The sequence below is a fragment of the Malaya genurostris genome, chromosome 3 (assembly GCF_030247185.1).
Source record: "Malaya genurostris strain Urasoe2022 chromosome 3, Malgen_1.1, whole genome shotgun sequence".
Lineage (NCBI taxonomy): Eukaryota > Metazoa > Arthropoda > Insecta > Diptera > Culicidae > Malaya > Malaya genurostris.
This window is the reverse complement of record NC_080572.1, coordinates 274,946,204-274,970,079: the sequence shown is the minus strand read 5'-3', so window position 1 is coordinate 274,970,079 and position 23,876 is coordinate 274,946,204. Positions and strand designations below refer to the sequence as shown.

The following is a 23,876-nucleotide window of genomic DNA, read 5'->3' as shown; positions in this document are numbered from 1 at the left end:
TGCTATCGCGGCACCTAGAGGCTCGGAATGATTGATTAATTAAAAACAAGATTTCGGTTCCTCTTCTTCGCCGAAAAGCGTCACAAGCGGTTTTCCTCTGGTTTTGTTATTATTATAATGTCAAATTGGTACTCAGGTGCCAAAAAATACACCTCCGTGTGCTATCTCTGTCGTGTGTCGACAAGTTTCGTAACAACTGTCATAGATCGTTTCCGAGAAAGCACAGGGGGGATGAGGTCTGCCTTCAAAAGTCACCCCTCTCAATTCCAGAAGTGTGGCGAAGAAGTGGTTTTCGTTAATGCAATAATACACCGTCACTCGACCGGGAAGGGAAAAGGAGGAAAAAAAAATTCGCGTGCCGTTCAGGTCTGCGCCTGGTAGCCCTCCTTTCCTTCCTTGCACATGGATCGGCCCGAAAGTTGAGGCACAACTCTCTGCATAAGCACCGTCCTGTTTAATTCCATTTGTAGTATTGATTATACAACAATGAAGAGTGAACCCGAAATACAAAAAAAAAAAACAGCCGCTTCGCCTGGGGATTGCAATTCCTGAGGCAGTTTTGCACAGCACACTTCTCGTTTCGAACAGTGCTTTTCGGGGTGCAATTATTATGAGCGCTCCATTTTTACCAAACCGATGCCTCCTTCATCCATCCATCTATCCATTCTCTTGCCGTTTCGAAATGTTTTGGTTCGAGCTGCTGGTAGTGGTAGTGATCGCAAGCAGTAGGTAATAATCTACCGCGAGAGGAACTTTTGCGAGGCCTAGGCACTAGGCACTTCAATTCAAGGTCAACCGTTGTGAGCAGCGCAGGAATATCGGGCATCAGGGATCGAACGACGGAGACGGAGCAATAAAACGATTACTCGATTATCATTCGTACGAGTTCAACCGTTTGAGTTGATTCGGCTCATTAATTTTGTCGATAGCTTTTTGTTAAAGATAAATTTGAGTTGCGGGTCAAATACCAAAAAGAAACAAACACTGAAAAAGTTTTAAGCCAAGTTTAGAAGAATTTTCACAATGAGTCGAAGACAAATCGGGAAAAATCAGAATTCTCACGTTTTTGTATCTTCTCTCTGAAGGGTTTAAAATACCAAAAAAACCAGTGCTGTGAAAAAAATCCGAATTTTGAAAAGTGATTTTCAGACAAAAACAGATCATCGATCAGAAAACTCACTGAATAAAAGTTCATTACTGATTTGTTTGCAAACGCGATTCTCATTGCAGGTATCAACAGGGGCGGCAAGTTCCATGAAATAACACATTTTGTCGTGAATACGACTTACTTTACTATGGGGCGCCTTTTCGAAATTAGCTATATGGAAGAATGGGCTTAATCGTGAATATCTCGTATTAAAGGCAGTAACATAATTCTTTCGCCATTTCATCGAAAATATGATCAGGAATTTAGGATATTATTTTGAACAGTGTGAGATAACCACAAACAACTCAAAAATGAAGTTTTCTAAAACTTTGAAAACAACGCGGAAAACTCTTTACTTTTGCTTGGCTTTTCGCGCAAGGACGACGATTTTGCGGTAGTCAGGCACATATCTTCAGCTGAATGCGTATAAAACAGGAATCGTGGTCGAAAATCGATCATTTCTTCTTGTGTGTTGGATGGAACCAGACGTCGTGAGAATGATTTATCATTTGCTTTCCGGTCGTCGAGGGAGCGATATCATCAACAAACAGCGACGGAGAGTGCACCTTCTGCGTGGTTAAAACCTCAAACGCTCAGGTAGCAACTTTCATTTGCTTTCCGATCATCAAGCCGAAACTCTGAGTCTGCTCTTAGTTCTAAGTTTAGTTCATGAACTCAGGTCCAGTTCCTTATTCCAGAATTCTTCTTTTCGGTTCTTTTTAGAATCATAATAATACTCCCAAAGAATTATGCGACGTTTTACTGTACTCTATGCAACCCATTTTGGTAGTCGTGGCGAGAAATCGTTTTCAAGTTTCCGAGCTTAGTTCCGGAATATGGGTTTAGAATTCAGAGCCTGCGTGCTGAACTGGATTCTGGAAAAAGATTCCGGAATTGATTTTAATTTCGAAATTGTAGTCTACTAAAATCCAACTGAACTCTAAGTCTGTTCTAAGTTCTGAATCTAGTTCTTGAGCTCAGGTCCAGTTCCTAAAAATAATTGAAAAACAAAGTTTTCTAAAACTTTTAGAATGATGAGGAAAATTCATCACGCTTGCTTGCCTTTTTCGCATCCGGACGACGGTTTTGAGGTTGTCAGGCACATATCAGAATCTACTGAACAAATAGAAAAGGAAATCTTTGAATAAAAACTGTTCATTTCTTTTACTGCTACAGACGAAACTGGATGTCGAGGTGAGGTTCTCCCACCAACATCAGTAAGAACAAACCAAGTATAAAGCGTGAAACGCTCAGGTCGTCCTCTCATTTGGACTTCGGTCGCCAGGAGGAGCAGTCGGCAACGAAAGTAGACCTCTTGCGTGGTGTAAAGTCTGAAACGCTCAGGTCACAGAGCCAGTTTTTAGCATAATTGGATAAGCTTTGTGCAATTTTCGCAGTGCAAAATTCGCAACAGTGTTTAATATCTTAGAGAATTGCACAATTTGGCCCTTCTGAATGCCAGAAATTTATCTCGTACAGCATTTTGATAACTTTTTTCACTGAAATATTTAAATCCGAAACGAAATGATTGACATCAAAATTCTGTATAGTTCTATTTAGAACAATAATTGTATACCCAAAGAATTATGCGAAATTTTCGTCACTATACTGTATACGGCCCATTTTTCAACCACTTGTAGTTTGTAGTAGAACTTTCTGCTGATTTGCTATATAAAATGCATAACACCGACTTAGAAGCCATTAATGAAAGGTTCCTTTCAGAACCACCATTATTTTATCATAAAGAACTATACTGGTTATTTCGTAATATTTAATTGTGTGTCAGAATGTTTAATGTAACTAATCTGTACTTAAGTTTAGGAGTATCGATTCAAATTCTAGTAGTGAAAATGAGGAAAGCTTGCACAATGCACACAATCGATCAACTTATTGATATTCGAAAGTATAAGTGTTGTAGAATATTTCTAGCAAATTGCAGTTGCCCAAATATTGGGAGACTACCGGCCTCTCCAACCCCGGATGTTGGAGCGTAATGCAATCAACATCTTATTCAAGTCGTTCCATATCTTATTCATTTAATTCAATAACGAAGCTAAAAACTGTAATACATATATTTATCAAATTGTAACGCAAATTGATTGTATCTGATGATGTTTGCAATACCGTCAAGCCAATCAACCACGGGAGGTAATATACCTTTTTTTATTCCAATGTTGCAACAAATGAAATTATTTAAATTTGCACTGAATGGGACTGATATGCGGGTACTTTGCATATGGGACAGACAGGAGTTGATGTTTGTTTCACATTTTACTGAACAAACCCTCAACTTTTATTGCAATTTCTGAGAGTATATTGAGGATAGATTTCATTCCTCAAGCTAACTCAAAATTGCCGAAAATCGATATAGGACTGATATGCGAGTATGGGCAGTATATAAGGGTGCCAATATTTTGGGATCACCTCTAATTTGTAAAGCGTTAGAGCTCAAAAGTTTAAGCACCTCGAAAAAAGTCCCCATGCAAAATTTGAGCTAAATCGAATATGGGTAAGGGGTGCTACCCGGCGGTTAAGGTTTTCGAACTTGAAAAATCACCATGAAATTTCCGAAATAGAAAAAAAATTGATGCCAATAGTCTTAATTGCATGAAACGTCGAGATTTATCCGGAAAAAAATATTTTTTCGAAATCGGCTTTCTGGGACTTTTGAGACATGCAAAGCTCTGCGCTCCTGTTACTTCTAAAGGTTGTTTCTTTAAGAGCTTGCTGATTTGAAATTTAACAAAAAAAATCAAAGTCTTGGCATTACATTCCTTTTGTGGAATTTAGCCTTTCTGTGTCAACAAACTTTGCAGCCGATTCTTAGCGTAAAGAATCATTGAATGGCTAGTACTACGATTCTACTGACACTATCAATTCTTCCAGGTCGGGGCTCGAACATATGACAACTGGCTTGTAAGACCAGCGCCGTAAGCATTGAACCGCCAACCCGGGTCACACATTAACAGAACACATGCCAAATTATGAAATTTTTTTGTGGTAGATAATTTCTTGACACCCAAATAACCAAGTAGTAAAAAGGTCCTTAATAAACAAACAATTTCTGGACTTTTAATTGGTAAATAATTTCATGCCATTAAACATTTATTTCAGACATATGGCTGCCACGACTTTTTTTTTAATGTCATTCCGGAGGATCAATTTTCGTCCTCTTTTTTAAGCACTTGAGAGCGTATTTGAACGACACGTTGAATATTGGTTTCCACACCATCAATCGTTGCTAATTTATCTACATAATGATGTTCATTATGATTTCCCAAACAATACTGAGAAAGAGACGTCACTTTACACTGTCAAAACAACTTTCAGACAATAGAATAATCCCTATTAAAATAAACCAAACCTCCCAAAGAAACGCCCGTTATTAATAAATTCTACTGTTTAATTTTCTAGGCAAATTTCTAAGACTTTCATTGTGAAATAATATGATGGAGATCGTATTGTTTACATACGAGTGTAGTCTTATATATCGAGTTTAATTGTCCACCATTGGTATCGTATAGACTGCTCTGATATTGCACTTCCGAGCGGAATATTGAATTTCTGATGCATAATGCGTATCATAATAGCAATCGTTGCGAACAGCGTTTATCAAATGAGGTATTATCAATATTCAATAGTTTGATTGTAATTTTCAAAAGCAAAATTAAATATGTTTTGAATATTTAAAATGCAACAGTTTTTTTTTCACCGAGTTAATGTTCCTCATCAACAGTTTGAACAGTTTCATAGAGCTCTCCTTAGATTTTCCATTAAACAACCCAGTATCTCCTAACAAAAATCTTCGAACTTCTGGGATTTTTATGTGAAAGAATAAAAAAAGGAAAGTCTGAGAGCTACATTCGGATGTGGAAGTTGACCTGAACGGAACAAAACAAAATCTCAAATCAGCGTCTGACGGCAAAGCAGAAAGTGAAGTAAAGACATGCGAGGCGGGGTGTGTGTGTTTTTTGATGGATGGGTTTGCATAGAGATAGGACTATAATTGAATGCTGTGGCGACCGAGTAAAGCGAAGCATGTTCGGTTCATCTAGCCAATTAGGCTGTCTCTTCATGTGTTTCCAATTGCAGAGTAGTTTGATTGGCAAAACAATTTCCTCGGTTAGGAGCTAGCTACGGCTTCGAGTCCCATCTCTGCGGTAACTTTTTTTCGGTTTTCATATGTCATTTTCCTAATCTGTTTTCCTTGTTAGATACTGATCAAATTTAAAACTAGCTTAAGACGGCTCTACGTCTTAACAAGATTTTATATAAATTATTTAAAATAGTTTTTCCTAATTTAACTCAGTTCTTATTATAAACGACAGACGGATATTTAATTTGGAGTAGAATTTAACGAGTAATCGTCAGCATCTCAAAAGACGTGGGACGTTTCTCAATGTTAAACGCGCATTTTGAAAGTCATAACAGAAAATAAAAAAATGTTCGTATGTGCAAAATTATTCAGTTTCGCCATATCCAACTTTGGTTATAGCAACTGTTAATGCATGTTGTTACATCTCAATACTATGGCCGCAAGTCAAGTCCCAAGACAAGTGCAAACAGATTTCGCTTCTTGTTGCCTTATAGTACCAGTTCCATCGGTACGCAGCAAAATGGAATGTTGAAGAGACCAGACCATCAAGTGCTTCGTGAAGTTAAACAAAAGTGCAATGAAAACATGGTGACTAAATGAAAAACAAAGTATGTCAAAGGGACACAACAAAGTGTACGGAAGCCGTTATGTGAACGATACTCTCACTTAATAGTTACGTTCTATTTCGAATGAGGGCTGGAACTTGCAATTTTCCTAATTGGAATTAGATGGAACCCAACGTCGAAAAAATGACTGAGAAGAAATACGGTTGGAGTTCAAAGTGTGGAAACAAAGACGAACAATTTATATTAATTGAAATTATCCAAGATCAACCGTTCAGTAGTGAACATATAAAAATGACTTTGTAGTCCAAAAATCTATAAAAATTTAAAGCTATTAACGCCCACAAGCCAATATTTTGCACTTGAATAATCTATAATTCTAGCAAACATAATTCCATTTGACTGGATTCCCATTCCGGATACCAAACATACATTCAAAATTACCCTGGCAGAGATTCCTGGCAGCAGATGTTTGTTAGACAAACCGGATATTGCTATTTCCATCCACTTCGGATCCAATTCAACTGCATTCAGTTAAACTAAAAAACACGATGATAATATTTTTATTCGTAGATCCGAGTGTAGTTTTCCGCATAAATCCGAAACAAAAGAGCAAAGAGCCTTGTAACCTTGATTTTTTCCTTCCCAAACAATTCAAGCCTGTCACTAGAATGGAGCAACATGCAACTTAAGGGTGTTGGCCGTGCTACGTATGTGCTCCAATGCTAGTGCTCGTACTAGCCATCGCATTGTCGTGAACAAACGACTCGCGAACTTAATTGAGGTATTCTTCAATTCTGAAAGTAATCCCATAATGGACCTGGTGACTAGTGGCTGACTGGTATAGTTGTGAAATATGCTCTACATGCCAGATGCTTTGTCCTACTCGGTACCCAGCTTTTCCGAGCACCCTGACCCGTCATCGTACGTTTAGTTCTACTGGCGATAACTGAGTCACACATCTCGCACCAACACACAGCACAACAAGAAAGCAACCCTCGTCCCTTCCTTCCTTTAACCTTTGCTCGTACTGTTTTGTCGCATCATTCGTATGTTTACGGTACCTTACCCTATCCCGGAATGATCTCCTTTGTGAATGTGAATAGAGCATAAAGAGTATACCCAAAAATACGAGTCGTCTGGTTCCTGCTGAAATGGCTTCGCATCACGTATCCTTGACATTTTACGTGGCTACTACTATCCTTGGTATCTGCGCATCGCAGGGCATTCATGCACAGACTAATCAGCGGTGCGGGGTGCTTTTTTATCACCAAATTTTTTTTTCGTTAATAAAATGATCAATCAAATTATTTGCGTCTACAACGGCTCAAGGAACCGCCGATGTTTGTATGTCAACTGCTGCTGAATGGCACGAATACAGTCGCAAAATTAACTCGAGAAGCATAGAAATAAAGCAGGCACGACAGCATAGTCACCGCCGCCGTTGATCGACATGAACTGGATACTGGAAGGAAGACTCCTGCACATACAACCAAGAGGAAAAAGAGTCCTCCTTTCGGCGACAGAAAAAGGAAAACCCATCTGCACTTATGAACATCCTTTCACGAATCGAAATCAAACTCTTCCACAAGCAATTTACACACAACACATTACTGCATCGTTGCACTGCACTTTGTTTGACTTTTCACCCACCGAAATGCACCAAATAAGCTGGAAAAACTCAAAACAAGTCACTTTTCCACCAACGACCGACGATTCCTTCTTCTTCGGCTGTACTTAAATGTATAAGAGAAAACCAGAAACGAGTCAAACACACTACCGCTCGTAATGTAATTCACGACCAGACTGGAGCGCGGCACTGGAGACACCCCGATTTGCTGTAGACGTGTAGTTGTGTTGTATGGCATGTATGTATATGCTGCACTGTGGCTGGAGCGGCAGTGATGCTGGTTTGGTTCAAATGCCGTAGTAATATCGTTCGAAATGCAAAAACTCATATCCTCGTGAGAACCATGATTCGCAATTGTACGCCAAGTGTCAGAAATTCTTTTCAAGAGGAGTTCCATGCAAAATAAGTCCATCTGTAGACATTACGGGACAACTTCCAATCTTAGGAAAACAGCCATTGTTGCTAAACGCAAAAACAGTTTTCTTCGCTGTCTGTGAGCGGCAATTTATGAGAGAAATATCAGTTTATTGAGTTCATTTTTCTAAATAAACTGATGCTTCTTTCTTCATCTATCATTAGCAGAGAAAACTGCTTTTGTGTATTTCAACAGTAGCTGTTTGCCTAAGATTGTAAGTTAGATTGTATATAAGAGTGCTCTGCTTTTCATGCATGACAATTTGTCTTAACCCAGGAACGCTCTCGTGACTAATTCTATACGTAAATGCTTCCGTGATGTACATTTGTGTCCCAGGTCTTTCAAGTTAAAACCACAAGCTTTCCATTTATACTGGACACTTTCAAGAAATTGCAGTAATGACTCCGTAATAATCAAAAGGAAAATAAATAAAGAGAGACTCTCATTCGCAGTTAGCCCCTTTTGTCGTGGGACTATCGATTTGGTTTCAAATTTCGTAATCTAGTTAAAGTTTAGTTTAACATACGAAATATTAATGGTCTTATGGTATGAATTTAGTTATTGATGCAACTGCTTGCAATTCTTGCCATGCATTTTTGGAATGTCACCATGTTCCACAAACATATTCCTAAACATTCTTTCGAAATTCGTAACTTTTGTATTTCTAGTTACATAAACATTTACACAACTTTTTGCGAATTGATAAACAACTTTTTTAAACACAACAAAGTGCATTATTTTTTTATATTAAATTTTACCTAATTTTCACAAATTTACAATTTTTACTCACTATTGGCATTCACTTCGACTGTGGATGGATAGATGCCGGAACATACATCTTTATCAAAACCATAACTCGATGTAAACATTTCAGATGGGGCTAAAATCAAAAACATTCCAAATAGGCAAATGACAGATTCTCTCCGTTTACTTCCTCTTCTGTTAATAACTCATCAATCTTTGCGTTTAATTCGTATTCATTTGTGTTGAATGACACTAAAAATTTTCATTATAGTTGTCGTATTTTTGTATGATAATGGAGAATTGTTGTGGAATTTAGTCATTCTATTTCAAATGACTCCTAGATTCATTATTGATGTAAATAGCCATTGAATTGCCGGTGCTACGTACCTAAGATTATAACGCCATTCTGCGATTGACACAAAAAATTCGTCAAGGTTGGGTCTCGAACATATGACAACTGGTTTGTAAGAATTGCGATGTATCGCTAACTTAGTTTTCGAAGACAAATATTAAAAATTGACAATGTAAACAGAAGGAAACTGTCACTAACAGATTGAAATATTTGTAAATGATACACAAGATTATCATACGAGTTAGTTCTTTCAAACGTTCTGAAATTGTTTTCATTTAAAGAGGCTAACTTTCCGAACACAGTTTCTCAATCCCTTATAGATCCATTAAGAAATCTGTCAACACATTTGACGTATGTCGAAATCAATGTAAAATAATCATCAATGCTTCTTTCGCATTTGGCAATGTTTTGACCAATATACCAAAGCATAAACAAAAGTGTTTGCGCGGACCTACGACAAAATAGTTTTTCCCAAAAAAAGCAATTTAGTGGTATTTTGAAAGTGAGACGAGCTGCAGAATTGTAGATGTTCAATGGGCTCGAGCTGCTCTCAGGCTTGTTCAAAAACGCTGATTAATTTGAAAAGAAACTTTTTTCTCAATCGCAGAAATCGTTATGTATTCTTCGTCAAACGAAATCAAGTTTTCAAAACCCACTAGAAGTGAATCGACTATCAAGTTTTGCTACTTGAAATGTAAAACATGCTATCAATAATGTTTCCTATCAAAACTGGCTTTCAAACAAAAGCGAGTACCAAAACGACTGAGACTTTCGCACGACCTGACAAACAGAAGAAAAATGACTTATGTATCAAGTAAACCAGAAAAAAATTATCTATCACACTGTCCAATGTAGACGATCGAACTTCAAATTGACATAAGTGTCGTTTTTTCCTAATGTTATCTTTGTAACTAAAAATAGTAAAGTAGTCACTATGATACATTGCGCACATAGAAATAGAAAGATTTAGTGAAGAGAATAAGTTTTCTCAATTACTCATTTCTAAATAGGACATTTAAATTCATTTCTTCACATTGTTTTTCTTGGTCCAGCCGAAATGTTACTTTCGTCGTTTTGAAAATTTCATACAGAACTGAAAGATTTAAATAGATTTTTGAATTTCACAAAAACAGCACAAATTTTCAATTCACAAAACAAGAAAAAATTAGTTCCTGTAGTGGCTACGGTTTCATCGCCAATATAGATCCAAGAGCAATATAATTATCAGTTGCGTACGGTAAGAACTGAAACGCATGTATCGAAACATCGGTTATTTCCAATGATTACCTTAAATTTTCGTTCAAAACGAACAGCGGAATCAAATTTGAGGCGGGCCTTACACGAGACAATATTATTGTCAATACAATATCAGATTAATGAAATTAGATGAATCAGATTAACGAAATATATTGCCAAAAAATCAAAATTGCTTATCAATCCATCAATCCAGAGAAATTAATACGTAAATACGTGCAATGAACTCTTCTCTCAACAGTGGCCCTTACACGTTCATTTAAAGTGTCTTTATAAAAAGGCAGGTCATTTTTAATCAACGTGTAAGGGCAGTAATTATGAATTCTCCATACAAATTTGGAATGTCATTACATTAGTAGTAATTAAAAATGGCAGTGATAATTTTCGTGTAAGGGCCGTTAATCCCGAATAAAAAATATTGTTGAAAAACAATATGATTTGCTGTTACATAACCTGCCACAATTTTGCTTTGACCATTGAAAAATATTTTAATGTATTGTTATACACTATTCAATCAATTGTGGAAATGCTTTTTACAATAGAATGTATAGGTTGTTAAGTATCGTAACAATTCAAATCATGAAGTTTTCTCATACATGTTTTCTTGGAAAACAATAAAATGTACAGTTTCCATATTGTTTAAAACATCACGTGTACAATAAATTCAATTGTAGAATCGTAGGAACAATACATTGAATCGTTGGAAATGAAAATAATCTTTTCAAGATACAATAAAATGTATTGTAACCCATATATCTAATTGCGAATCAATTGTTTATGCTGTAAAATCAATGGTTTTTTTTTTACGGGATGTTTCACTATTTAGTTGCAATATTAAAAGTTCCAAAAGCTGTTTTTTTTCGAAAAATTCAGATACAAGTTACCAATCCAATTGGGTTGACGGTATTGACAATGCTGTGGATTGACAATAATATTGTCACGAATAGGGTCGCTTTAGTGTAACAATAATTTTAAATTCAAATATATACTTTTTATGGATAAACAGAAATATTGATAAACTAATCAATCAGGCTACACGGTTCCGGTTCAAAACTACTACATAACTGCCGGTGCTTTCTGCGAGAGCTTGATCTCAAGCGACAAATCACTCTCGCTCGCTCCTCTCTTTTTTTTACGACATCAATGTGTGCATGCGGCAGACTATAAGCACTATAAGGTCTAAAAAGTGACAGCTCTCGATGATGGTTTGGTACAAACTGAATAGAGCTGTGATCCGCAGGGTTTGGCGTTTGTCGGCTTTTAGTACAAGCACGTGTTAAATGGGCGGTTATTTTTCTGTAAAACGCTCTTAACGTTCGGAAGATGAACATTGTTATTGAAGTTATCTACGTGTAAACGTGAATATTTTTCTTTTTCGTCGTATAACTCATGCGCGATAAAAGTGGTTTTCAATTGCGATAGACATAGTTAAAGCGAAGAAGTGAAAGAAGTTAGTTAAGGAGCGTTAGTATTAATTGGTATCGAAACAATATTAAATTTTAATGTTAATTAAGCGATGATAATGACAAAAATAACTGAAATGCATAACGGTTGCATAAATCAATCAGTAAAATTGCATTTGGCCAAAGATTTTTCATTCGTGCTTGGCCGCCAATAGAAAATTCGGGCTCGGGGGACTGCAATATTACGGGTCTCTAAATATGAAAATTAAAAAACAATTTGAGCAACAGAATATCATAGAATCAAGAGATTTTTAAATACATTATTCAAACAAATTTATTCGCAAACCAAATTTGTTTCGATTTTTGATATTTTGTTTATTATGAAGAATTAAAAAACAATTTTGAATCTTCGAATTTCCGGGCCCTGAAAACGTCCGAGCCCGGGAGGATTCCTCCCTTTCCTTCTCCTCACTCGGCGGCCCTGTACCCACCTAATTAACCAAAAGTTCGGATAAAAGGGAAAAAGAGAATTCAAGCAACTTACGAAGTTCATGAATAGCATTCTAAGGCCGTGGACCATCTCGCGAATTATTTTGACTTTTAGTTAAGAAACGCTCCTCGAAATCATGTTATTTTTACAGTTCTAAGGTTATTTTCCAACACCGAAAAAAAACAGATATTCAGTGAAAATTACTTACGTGTAATTTCTTTTTATACTTTCAGTAAAAGAAAATATCCCAATAAAAATTTTCAATACATTATCAAACGAAGTAAGTTCTTCTTACGTTCTCTGTATTACAATTATTATATTACTTGATATCATTTATTTTCAGTGCAAAATAAACCTAAATAACGAAAAATTAGGTTCATTTGACAATGTATAGAAACTATTTACTTTGACTGAAAGTATAAAAAAACTACACAGAAGAGATTTTTATTAACGATCTGAAATTAGATTTTTTTTGCAAGAATTTTTTTTCAGTGTCGAAAATCGAACTATCCCTCTTAGAAAAACAAACGTTCAACGGTCCTTCGTTGGTCCAATACGTTGGATCATTGGTCCAATGAACGTCCAATCAATCGTTCAACGGGAGGCCAACACGGGACCTTCGCTTGCCGATTTTCAAAGAGACCGTTGAACCAAATGTCATTTTTTTCGTTCAAAAACCAGGTAGACAGAGGTCCATTGTTGAGCCATCTTTAATATGAGGAGTTGGAGCCCCGTTTGACTAGTTTTATTGGAGAATTTCTGAAGTTTTTTCCACTTATTTTTTTTTTTTGACTAACACTACATACCTGTACAATTCTTCTACTTCACGTAGAATAACAACAAATTTTCTTTCTATATGAAGGTAACACCTAATTTTGACACTATTTTTGCAAGAGAAAAAACAACAAACCGACCCAGCAAACTGAACGAATATTTCGTGCAGTGTGTCGTTCACCAAGCGCTCAACGACCAACAAAATAGAACCTCTTGCAGAGAGGGATCGAACTGTCAAAACTAACCATGCCTTCGAAAAAGGGTTTTTGTTTTTGACAACGACAAAAAAACTGCTCGAATGCCGACTGCCACGATTCAAGCAGCTTCCAGAATACAATGCTCAGTTTCTATGCAGCGCATTTTAAAGTTTGAAAAAAACACGTGGTTTTTCTAAGCAGCACGAAGGTTCACGCGGTACTTTTTCTGCTAGCAGGTGCGACTGTATGAATTTAAATGCACCGTTTACCAGCCAACCAGATGTATGCTTCTGTGACTCAGTCGATTAACAGACGTAGTTGCGATCCAATGATTCTCGGTTCAAGTCGCGGCGGTTGATATCAGTATTATACTTTTTTAAATTTCAATCAATTTCATGTCATGGAGTTTTACAATTTACAATATTCAATGTTCTGCCACGTAAATCAGCGTGAACTGTGACGCTCCCTTTAGAGCAAATTCAGCAGCTGCAAGATTCATATGGGTGGTCTATAATGTAAATGAAACTGAAACAAACGTATCCCCAGCAATCCGTTTTAGTTTTATTTATTCGACCAGTTCTACTGTCAAATTTAAAACTGGTATACATTGCCGCTCTATTTTTTCTATATTTAAAACACAGATAAAACGCTGTTGGGGCTGCCAGTTTTTTTTGTTATAATTTCTAGATTAAAATTTTAAAACAGACATAAATTATGCATCTAGTACTAGAACACTCCTGAATATGCCCTTATGTGCATCTGATAAGATGTAAAATAACAGGGTTTTTCAAAGTGTGTACCTTTGAGCAGCAAGAAGGTGGATTTCCGGAGTCAGAGTCGAGCTGAATCGATCTGAAGTTTAAACGAATTCTATCTTGTGATAGTCCCATGACAAGTGAAAGTTTCTTTTTGTTCACTTTTTCTTTCACGATTTACCGAATTGATTTTATATTTGACGCCCTACTCTGCGCAAAACTTTCAAGTTAAAACCACAAGCGCTCGATTTATATTGAAAACTTTCAAGGAATTGCAACAATGGCTTCGTAACAATCAAAAGAGAAATTAAACAAAGAGAGGCTCTCATTTGCAGTTAGGCCGTGGGTCTGTCGATTTTTTCATACAACTGTGAAAAAGATAAAATATTTGACTCAAGAATAAAAAATTGAAGTGAAAGAAAAATATTTTTATAAATAATTAATTCTCCTTCATTATTTAAGATCTGCAGCAGGTTCATTAAATGATCTTGATCTAGTTCTCCCCAAACACACTCCAAGGTTTCAAAATACCTTTGCAGTTTTGATGTTCAGTACAAAAACTGTGTTGGATTCGAGTTTTTTTTGCCGATGAAAAAATCAAACGGATCTCCGGAGTACGACCAAAAGGTTCAAGCCGGGTAAATAAATAAAATAATCAAGCGAATCAAGGTTTATGTATCAAGTTTTAGTATCAGCACATAAATTCGCAACCAATAACTGCATTCACATGAAGACAGTCGTAAAATGCAATTGAATTCACTCAACTTCACGGCAATTACCGCTCAATGAAACGCGAATATTGTGCTCATAATGGGCCATTAATTAATTCTGGTGGTAATCATCGGTACCACGACAAACCGTAAGCGGTGTATTTCTACAATAAATCAAAGTTTCTCAACCCCATTACGGGGAGAAATGAAACATCTTGACTTAGTGTCTCCAGTCAGTGGAACCACATACAATCCGTACACGCAGTGGTTTTGAACAGTTGACCCTTTTTTCTACTTCGTTTGTAGTCAGAACATCACGACGGTATCGAGGTCATTAATAACACTTTACCGAACTGGACAAATGGAGAATCATTGTTTTCTATCACCGGGCAAATCGACGCGCGTAAATGGCAATGTGTCATCAATATGCGAGCATGAGGCAACCACAAACCACAAATGCAAGTATCGGGCTTTAGGGTGGTTTTCATGGAGGTGTGTACAGTTTATATTTTAACCGAAACTCCGATTACATACAAGTATGCGGACAAATGATTTTAAAAAGCAACGTATTCAACCACAAGCACAGTTTTCTTGCCAAATCATTTTTTTCTACTGCAAAACGAACCAGCGTTTGAATAACCATCTTTGATTTGCAAACCACCCTATTACCCGTTGACATTTCATTACTTCACTCACTAACAATGTGTTTAATTGAAAATTGGTGTCCCTGCAAAGTGGTCTGGGAATAAATTCCCCGTTCCACAAAACAATCGGCGCTGGTGTTCTGCACTACCGAGAGCACTAAAAAATTTTAGTGCGGCTAGCCAGCACTCAATAATGATGCATAGTTATTGGGCGATCGGTGCCCTCCTTGTTTTTTTTCTCTTTCTTTTCTTTTGTTGAAAACAACGCAGGAATGCAGTTAAAGTATAGTAAACAATACAGTCTAATTACCTCTTTTCCTAAAATGTGCACGACTGTCAGATATGAGGATGGAATGAGCACTACCGATGGATGAACGGAAAACTTAACGGCCACAACCAGCGAGTATAGGCGTGGAAAGTTGTTTTTCTTCCATTATACCCCTTTCCCTTTCCGAAGGTGCTCAATTGAATGATAATATGCTTTTATTATTAGAGTAGTATTGCGTACAGGAATTCATCACCATCGAACATCGGTCGATAAGTCGTTCTGTTGTGATCTATGAAATACTTTTGAAAATCGGACTTAGTGACTTGCGACATTCGCTAACTGTTTTTTGCTTATTTGGGTTTAATGTGACTATCTGTATTCAGTAGTTGTTTTTTTTATGGTTCTGTCCCCTGCCTATCATAGCAGAACCAAAGCAAGACTAAATTGTGCCATGTACCGTGTGCTCTGTGAAATACTATCATACGGTTTATATTTCCTATGACTTTGCCAGGAAACATTCCAACGAATGTGTCTTCGATAGAAAGGTTAACGAATTTGTTCACTCAAGCAGACAGTTTTAAGCTCTAGGTATTTTAATCGTACCTTCTAATTCCACAAACCGACGCATCCGGTTTCAAGCGTGACAGTTATTGAATGATAATTAAATGCTGATCAAAATCAAAATAACCTGATTGCCTCAATAAATTTAATCGAATCAATTAAAATTCAGAAATTGTTAGTATAGCGTAGATGTAAAACGACTGCTGTCCAGTGTTCAGTGTTATTTCACACCAGCTGACGACCCGTACTACCAGCAGTAAATTTGTTTTTGTCGTTAATTTCAATACATCATGTAAAAAGTCAATAGAACCATTAAAAGGCTAAAGATTCTCTGTAGAAATCATTATGAAAACTGTACTCGATAGCCACTCTCATTTGATTGTAACTTTCCAGTGTGTAGATAATATCTACAGAAATGTTTCCGGAATTTAGTTAACAGTGTAGGGGAAGATGGAGTAAAACGTACCCCCGAGGCATAATGCACCGTTACCAATTTTTTTTACTGAAATTTTGATGAAACTGAAAGTCCGCCATAACAACAGATAACTATAAAATTTTAGTAGTGATGGTTCAATCATATCTGGAAAACTTAAAAAAACTATTATATCTCTGTTATAAGTAATTTTTTATGTTCATTCCTAGGGGTGAGGAACACGATTTTAATTGTGTAACCAGTGAACTTCTTTGCCAATCATTCGGGTTTCTAAAATTAGTTCTAATACAGACGATGTATTTGCCATTTTATAGAAAAATCGTCCAATTCATCGTCTCATATTTTTGGGGGCAAAACGACCCGAATTGTGTGAGGCAAAATGCTCAAGAATTCGCTTAGAACAATTATCCATAAGTTATCAATTTAATGAAGAATAGTGAACAATCTTCCACCTGGCAAATGTTTCGTCAACGAGAAAAGTCTAAAGCTTTTTTTAAATAAGAAAAAGAAGCTTTATGAGGGTGCATGTTGCCCCGTGGTTGTCATGAGCTTTAATCCGTTGTTTTGATGGATGTTTACCCGTTGTTTAAGATCATCCTGCCGTCATCGTCACTTCGCGTAATTTAGAATGTATATTTTTCATGTTTTCCACGATCGGGCGTCAGTTTTCTTGCAAAACTTGCATATATTTCAATAGACCATTTCTAAGGGTTTTAGAAAATAAGATATTTCATGTATTTTTCATTGTATTCAGCGAGTATTTGTACGTAATTTTGAGAAATAATGATTACGGAAGATAGTCATGCATGAAACTCTTCCGTGTTATTCTCTATAGTTAAGATATAGCTACAGTTCCTTAGGAGGTGCATTCTACCCCATCTACCCCTAAATAACTACAGAGGGGTTGGGTTAAACCTGAAATCAGCTCATACTCTCGGTCTGACAATAACGTTTCATAATTCGATTACTTTGATGAATATCATTTAAAATTTGTCTAAGTTTTAAAAATGAATAAAAATTTAATTAATTGCTGGTCAACAAATATCTGAACCACCAAACTCGTCACTGCTACCAAATTTTATGACAATTCAGCCGAAAAAATATTTCTTTTTATCTACTTTAAAAAAAACTATATATACATGTTTCTTTGGTTCTGACCAGCTCATGATTGGTTAAAAATGACATAAGCAAGTACAAGATACTAAAGTTAATAATACGGCAGGGTGGTAAAGGGTAATTTTTAAAGAGGTATAGGATTTGATTCGTCTTATTCGCGATAAGACAAGTACTCCAGAAGTGTCGTGAATACAACGTACCCACGCATCACCTATTTATTGACTTCAAACGGCATACGACACAATCGATCGAGCACAGCTATGGCAGATAATGCACGAATACGGTTTCCCGGATAAACTGACGCGATTGGTCAAAGCAACGATGGATAGAGTGATGTGCTACGTCCGAGTATCTGGGACGCTCTCGAGTCCCTTCGAATCTCGGAGAGAGCTACGTCAAGGTGATGGACTTTCTTGTATCTTGTTCGATATTGCCCTGGAAGGTGTGATTCGAAGAGCGATGATCGACACGAGTGGCACGATCTTTCGAAAGTCCGTACAACTTTTTGGTTTCGCTGACGATATTGATATTGTGACACGTAACCTTGAGAAGATGACGGAAACCTACATCGGACTGAAAGCTGAAGTTAGGCGTATCGGACTGGCCATAAATGCGTTGAAAACCAAATAAATGAGAGGAAGAGGCTCTAGAGAAGAAACACTACGCCACGATTATTGACAGACGGTGATGATTTCGAGGTGGTTGACGAGTTCGTGTATTTGGGCTCACTGGTGACCGCCGATAATGACACCAGCAGAGAAATTCATAGACGTATTTTGGCAGGGAATCGTGCGTACTTTGGACTCAGAAAAACCCTCCGTTCGAGAAAAGTACGCCACCGCACGAAATTGACCATCTACAAAACGCTCATTAAACCGGTTGTTCTCAATGGCCAGGAGACCTGGACTATGTTGGCAGAGGACCAACGCGCCCTCAGTGTTTTCGAAAGAAAGATACTGAGGACCATCTATGGCAAAGTGCAGATGGAAGACGGAACGTGGAGACGGCGTATGAATCACGAATTGCAACAGGTGCTAGGAGAACTACCCATCGTACGGACAGCTTAAATCGGACGTCTACGATGGGCTGGGCATGTCATAAGGATGTCGGACGACAGCCCAGTGAAGAGGAGCGCAGCGAGCAAGGTGGATCGATCAAGTGGAGGGTGATCTCAGAAGCATCCGTGCCTTGAGTGGCTGGCGACGAGCAGCCATGGACCGAGTTATGTGGAGACGTATGCTTGATACAGCAAATGACACCCCAGGCCTATAGCTGTTAGATAAGGTAAGTAAGGATTTGATTTTTATCTAAAAAAATACAAAAAATTGAGAAAATTGATGAAATTTTTATTGGAATCGATAGAACGATCAATATAATTTATCGTTTGAAGACGATTTCATGCAAATGATGGCCGCGGCTCTGGCCGGTATTTTCACCCCGGTGGCACGATTGTCATCTGCATACAATCGGGTTGAAGCCGAAATGTTTGGTTCTTTGGTTCTAGTTCGCTGTCAAATGCTGTGTTTTTAGCAGTGTTCACACGATTACATTTTTCTTCATGCGGTTGCACCATCATAAGGAAACGATTTTGATGGAACATAATCAAACTATAATAAACCACAATTTCTTTTTCTTAGTCAAAAAGAGGTCAAATTACTTGTTTTATAGAGAATACTAGACTAGACTTATATTTATATTGGGTTTGAAGAAATTAACTTTTGACACCAGTGTGATTTGATTGTATGGTATGAATGTAGCTTAACATATTGTTGACAACAACGCCAACAAAACAAAATGTGTCGGTTTCAGGCACCAGCTTTCATACCAGGGAGGTGGGTATTTCACGAATATTGCCACTGGCCCATAATCCACACCAAACAGTGTCGTTTTTGGAATGCATTGGTACTTCTTGCAATGCTTCCGGGTGGTCTTCACTAAAGTTGCGGAAATTTTGCTTGTTGACATATCCATTCAACCAGAACTGAGCTTCGTCGCTGAACACAATTTGCCGATAAAAAGGTTGATCTTCCTCCGACTTTGCCAGCGCCCATTCGTGATTAAATTATACATCGCACGACGATTCATGATTAAATTATAGACCAAACTGAACAAGTTTGACAATGACACAAAACACGATTCACGCATGATCTGTCAAAAATACTGTTGCCTAAAAGATACCAACAAAAAAAATCACCCTTTATAAAAAGTGATCGTCGAATATTGAATAGTTTTCATTTCTGATACATAATCTTTAAAAAAATATTAGTTTCAATTAGATTAAAGTTCAATATGTTTTAAATTCACATCAATGTGTAAAGAGTATGAGTAGATTTAACAATCTCTGGATGATACATATAGGGAACGGCTCCCTATTACATCTTATTTGTAAGGATGCTACCTCAAAAACCTGATTTAGCCACATAATTCACTAGAATTAATTCATATTTCTGCTTAATTCGCCCTGTTCCACATTGAGAACTGATTCGCATTTCTAGTAAATTAAACTTATATTCAGAAAACACTTCTGATATGTTCACTATTCTGTTCCTAATTTTATCTCAATGTATTTATATTCATCCTATCGTTGGGACTATGTTCATCCTATTAATTAGCGATTGCGATAGAAAATCAAAAACAAAATATTTGACTATTTCACTCTCAGGTTAAAAATGTCAGAATTCTTCTTAAAAAGGCCGAATGACAATTGTGAGATAACACACGATATTTTTGGAACCAGTTTGGAATCAATTTGAGTTTAAAAATGATTGGGTCGTTTTCGTTGCCTTTCGTTTTACATTTAAAATTTTACTGTTAGGTTAATCTGGATTGGCTATTTTGAAAATATGAAAATATCAGATCTCGGTTGATTTTTCAGTGGCAGTTTATCTTTGTTTACTTTCTCTTCTATTAATTACCGAGCGGTTTCCATGTTTATCACTCAACTCTTTACATAAAATTATACCCGAAACATTCGACTTTCAAACAGAATTGTGAAACCCAAAAAAAATGTATAATCACTCTTACGGCCTTCTGAAAAATCAACTGAGAGGTGCATAGCAAATAAAACACACACATGCATACAAATAAAACACACACATGCATACATCGTTATGATGACATATATTGGAATGAAACCAGTGCTACTAGATTTGCCATAATGGTTGTTTCATTAGTGATTTAACAAGCACTTTCTAATAACATTCGAAGCCGAAACAGTTTTATTAAAATAATAATTAGTTTTATTATAAATATAATTAAACTAATGTTACGGATACTCAAAAATTACTTGTTGATGATAATTTAGAGAAAAAAGATTTTTTTCTTTACATTATGAGAAAATTTGGCATCCTTGAGATACGAAATGAGATGAAAACAAAGCGCAATCAAGTGAATTAAGTGAAAATTTTAATCTCATATTTTTGAAGATTTTGATTGCTTACCGGGTAGTTTTATAATGTTTCAATTGTTGATTAAAATTGAAAAGTGAATATTACTAATTATAAAGTTATCCAACACTGAATGTGAATTAGTGATCATGTTTCATGTTTTGAGACGAATCAATAAGTGAATATTCAGAAACGTTAAAACTTTAGACGAAAATGTTTCTTAAATTGGAAAGTGAGTTAAGTTTTGATGGAAAAAAGATCGCTGAAGGAATTTAAGTGTAAAAGTGTGACAAAAACTAAAATAAACATTTAAGATGGAAATAGTAGCTCAGATTAAATAGGGAGCCATTACCCTAGAAACATTGAAATCAAAAAGCGTGATATTGATCATGGGGTTTGTATTTGAGACAAGTACCAGATCTTTGGATAATTCTCAAAGTTATTTTTTTTTGAATTGTATGTTGAACAGCTTAATTAACAACAAGGCAAAAATTAATTGAAATTCATCAAAATACTACAATATAAAAAAGTTTAGAAAAGAGTTCTAAAGATTTTTGCTGCATAATACTACTACTAGCGGAGAGACTAGCAGTAAAACATATCTATTGCAATAGGCAGTTCAAGCAACTGAATAATTGGTTGAAACAACTGAAACATTTTTTATTTTCATGCATAAAGGTAACTTTGCTGGGAGTGCGTCATTGTTCAATTGCACGAGTGACACCACATTGAAACGTTTTATTTTCTGGTTATGGTGTATGTCATTGCTCAATTGTAACGTTTCATTACTCGTTTGTGGTGCGTGGCTTAGCTGGGTGTAATTGCTAAACTGCCAGCACGATAAATAAAAAATGACAGTTTAGTTAAAACAAGAATCGATTAGTCGTACCAAATTTAAACCAATCATATTCAGGAAAACAACTAATATAATGGTTGTTTTGCGATCGCTGGCTTTCCCGTGAGTGAGAAAAGTGAGTAACGATATTTGTCACATATACACACAGACATTTGCTTAGTTCGTCGAGCAGCTCGACTCGTCGACTCGAGCTGGATCAAATGGTTTATGACATTCGGCCTTCCGGGCCTCGGATCGAAAGACGGTTCTTAAAGTGATTGCATAACCTTTCTACATATATGAGAGAGGCCAAAACGTAAGAATTTTTCTAAATTTAGCTCAAAATTGTTTCAATTTTTTCGAACCGATTTCAGCTATACCGAATCCCAGCTCTTGGTTCCGGAAGTACCGGAAATAGTGGTCAAAAACACAACTCTCTTCATTTTCTCAGAAACAGCTGAGTTGATTTTCACAAATTTAGACTCAAACAAAAGGGTCTACGTTCATAAAAATAGACTACTTTTGACTCTGAACAACAGGGTGAGATGAGTTTTAAATTTTGAGCCGCCATTTAGAGCAGTGTAGAATTCCTATTAACTTGAGTCAAAGCTGTTGAAAAAGGGAAAATGTTATGCTAGTGTATGCCCAAACAAATTTTTTCATTCTTATTCAATATGCAAAGCAAAGCAACATTAGTTTAGCCCTCGGCTGACCCCATCATTAAAACGCATGTTTTTCGAAGAAAACGGGAGCGGGTCATTTCGCCGAAAGCCATTTCGCCGAAAGTCGTTTCGCCAAATGCCATTTCACCGAATGGATCATTTCGCCGAAAAAGCCATCTCGCCGAAAAAGCCATTTCGCCGAAAGGGTCATTTTTTAGGGTCAGAAATATCTTTTTACTTTTATATCTCCGCATGTAGCGCGGCCACATAACCGAAGCCAAGATGGTTCGGCGGCACAAAGCTCTTTCGGCAAAATGGCATTCGGCGAAATGACCCTGATCCAAGCAACATTAGTTTAGCTCTCAGCGTACAATGAGGTTAGACTGACCCCATCATGAAAACACATGTTTTTCGAAGAAAACATGTCAATGTGCGTTCAGTTTTTGAACACACAGTTAAAACCTATTCTCGAGTTGGGTAAAGTAAAATGCCGAGAAAGATCGACAACAAACAATTTTGCTGATTTCATTAATCAATATTATGTTTTCCGAGATTTGTATAGTAAACTCAGTAAATGTGTGCCGAAATTCGGCTAGACAACTGTCATTTACGTTTTACATTTTTGCTTGGCACTACGCAGTTATTTCCTGAACAAATATTTCGAAGAAAATCTCCGGTGGTCATTAGAAAAAATGAAATTAGTCCAAAAGGAAACCGTAAGAATCTATGACCTATCCAATAAGTATAATAACTACAAATTATTGTTGAATATTTATAGATATCTCCTTTCAGATCCTGCTTTTACTGTCGGGATGTTATTATAGGATAACATTGACAACTTCAAGGACAACGTAGAACTTCAAGGGTATGTCAACCAACATATTCGACAATCGGCGTTGAGTTCAAATTGCATATTCTATAATTGTACCTCCCCAAAGCATAAGTAATGTTATGTATACTTTTTGTGTTTATATGGAAATAAAATGAAATCTTGATCCCCAATTGAATGTTTACAATTAAAACAAAAACGAATTCTTTGTAGACTTTTCATTGCTGCAGGCTTAGTAATTTGCCGAACATTCAGTAAAGGTTACGCCGAACAGACAGCAAACTTGTCAAGTTTAAGATTGCCGAAACTCTGCAATTTTATCTTTTGCCGAGATGATTACCGAGTACTTGGCGGTGTACATCTCGGCAATTATTTTGTGTTTGATTTAGCCTCGTGCCATTACTCGAGAGATGTTCTGAAGTGGTACAAGGCTAATAACGTCAACTGAAGCACTTCAATGGCCCAACGCACCGGAACTACGAACAATTCAGCAGTCCTGAGCCATTATGTAGTGTGCGCATCGGAAACATCCTAAAAAAGCAAAATCGGAGGTAGATATGAAGAAAAAATGGATTTCCACGCAAAAAAACTGTTCTTTCAAACTTCGAACAA

At 36.7% G+C, this 23,876-nt stretch overlaps 1 protein-coding gene across 5 annotated transcripts in view; it reads right to left on the bottom strand.

Annotated features, from left to right (window-relative positions):
- Nucleotides 1-7,621, bottom strand: part of LOC131437728 (septin-7) — a 76,656-nt gene extending 69,035 nt beyond the window's left edge. For 3 of the 5 annotated variants that reach the window (XR_009230817.1, XM_058607257.1, XM_058607255.1), the window contains exon 1: nt 7,460-7,620. The gene's annotated coding sequence lies outside the window, so the exon portion shown is untranslated. Of the gene's footprint in view, nt 1-7,459 lie in introns of all 5 variants that reach the window. The other 2 variants (XM_058607254.1, XM_058607256.1) reach the window with 1 other exon arrangement.
- Nucleotides 7,622-23,876: the final 16,255 nt, after the last annotated feature.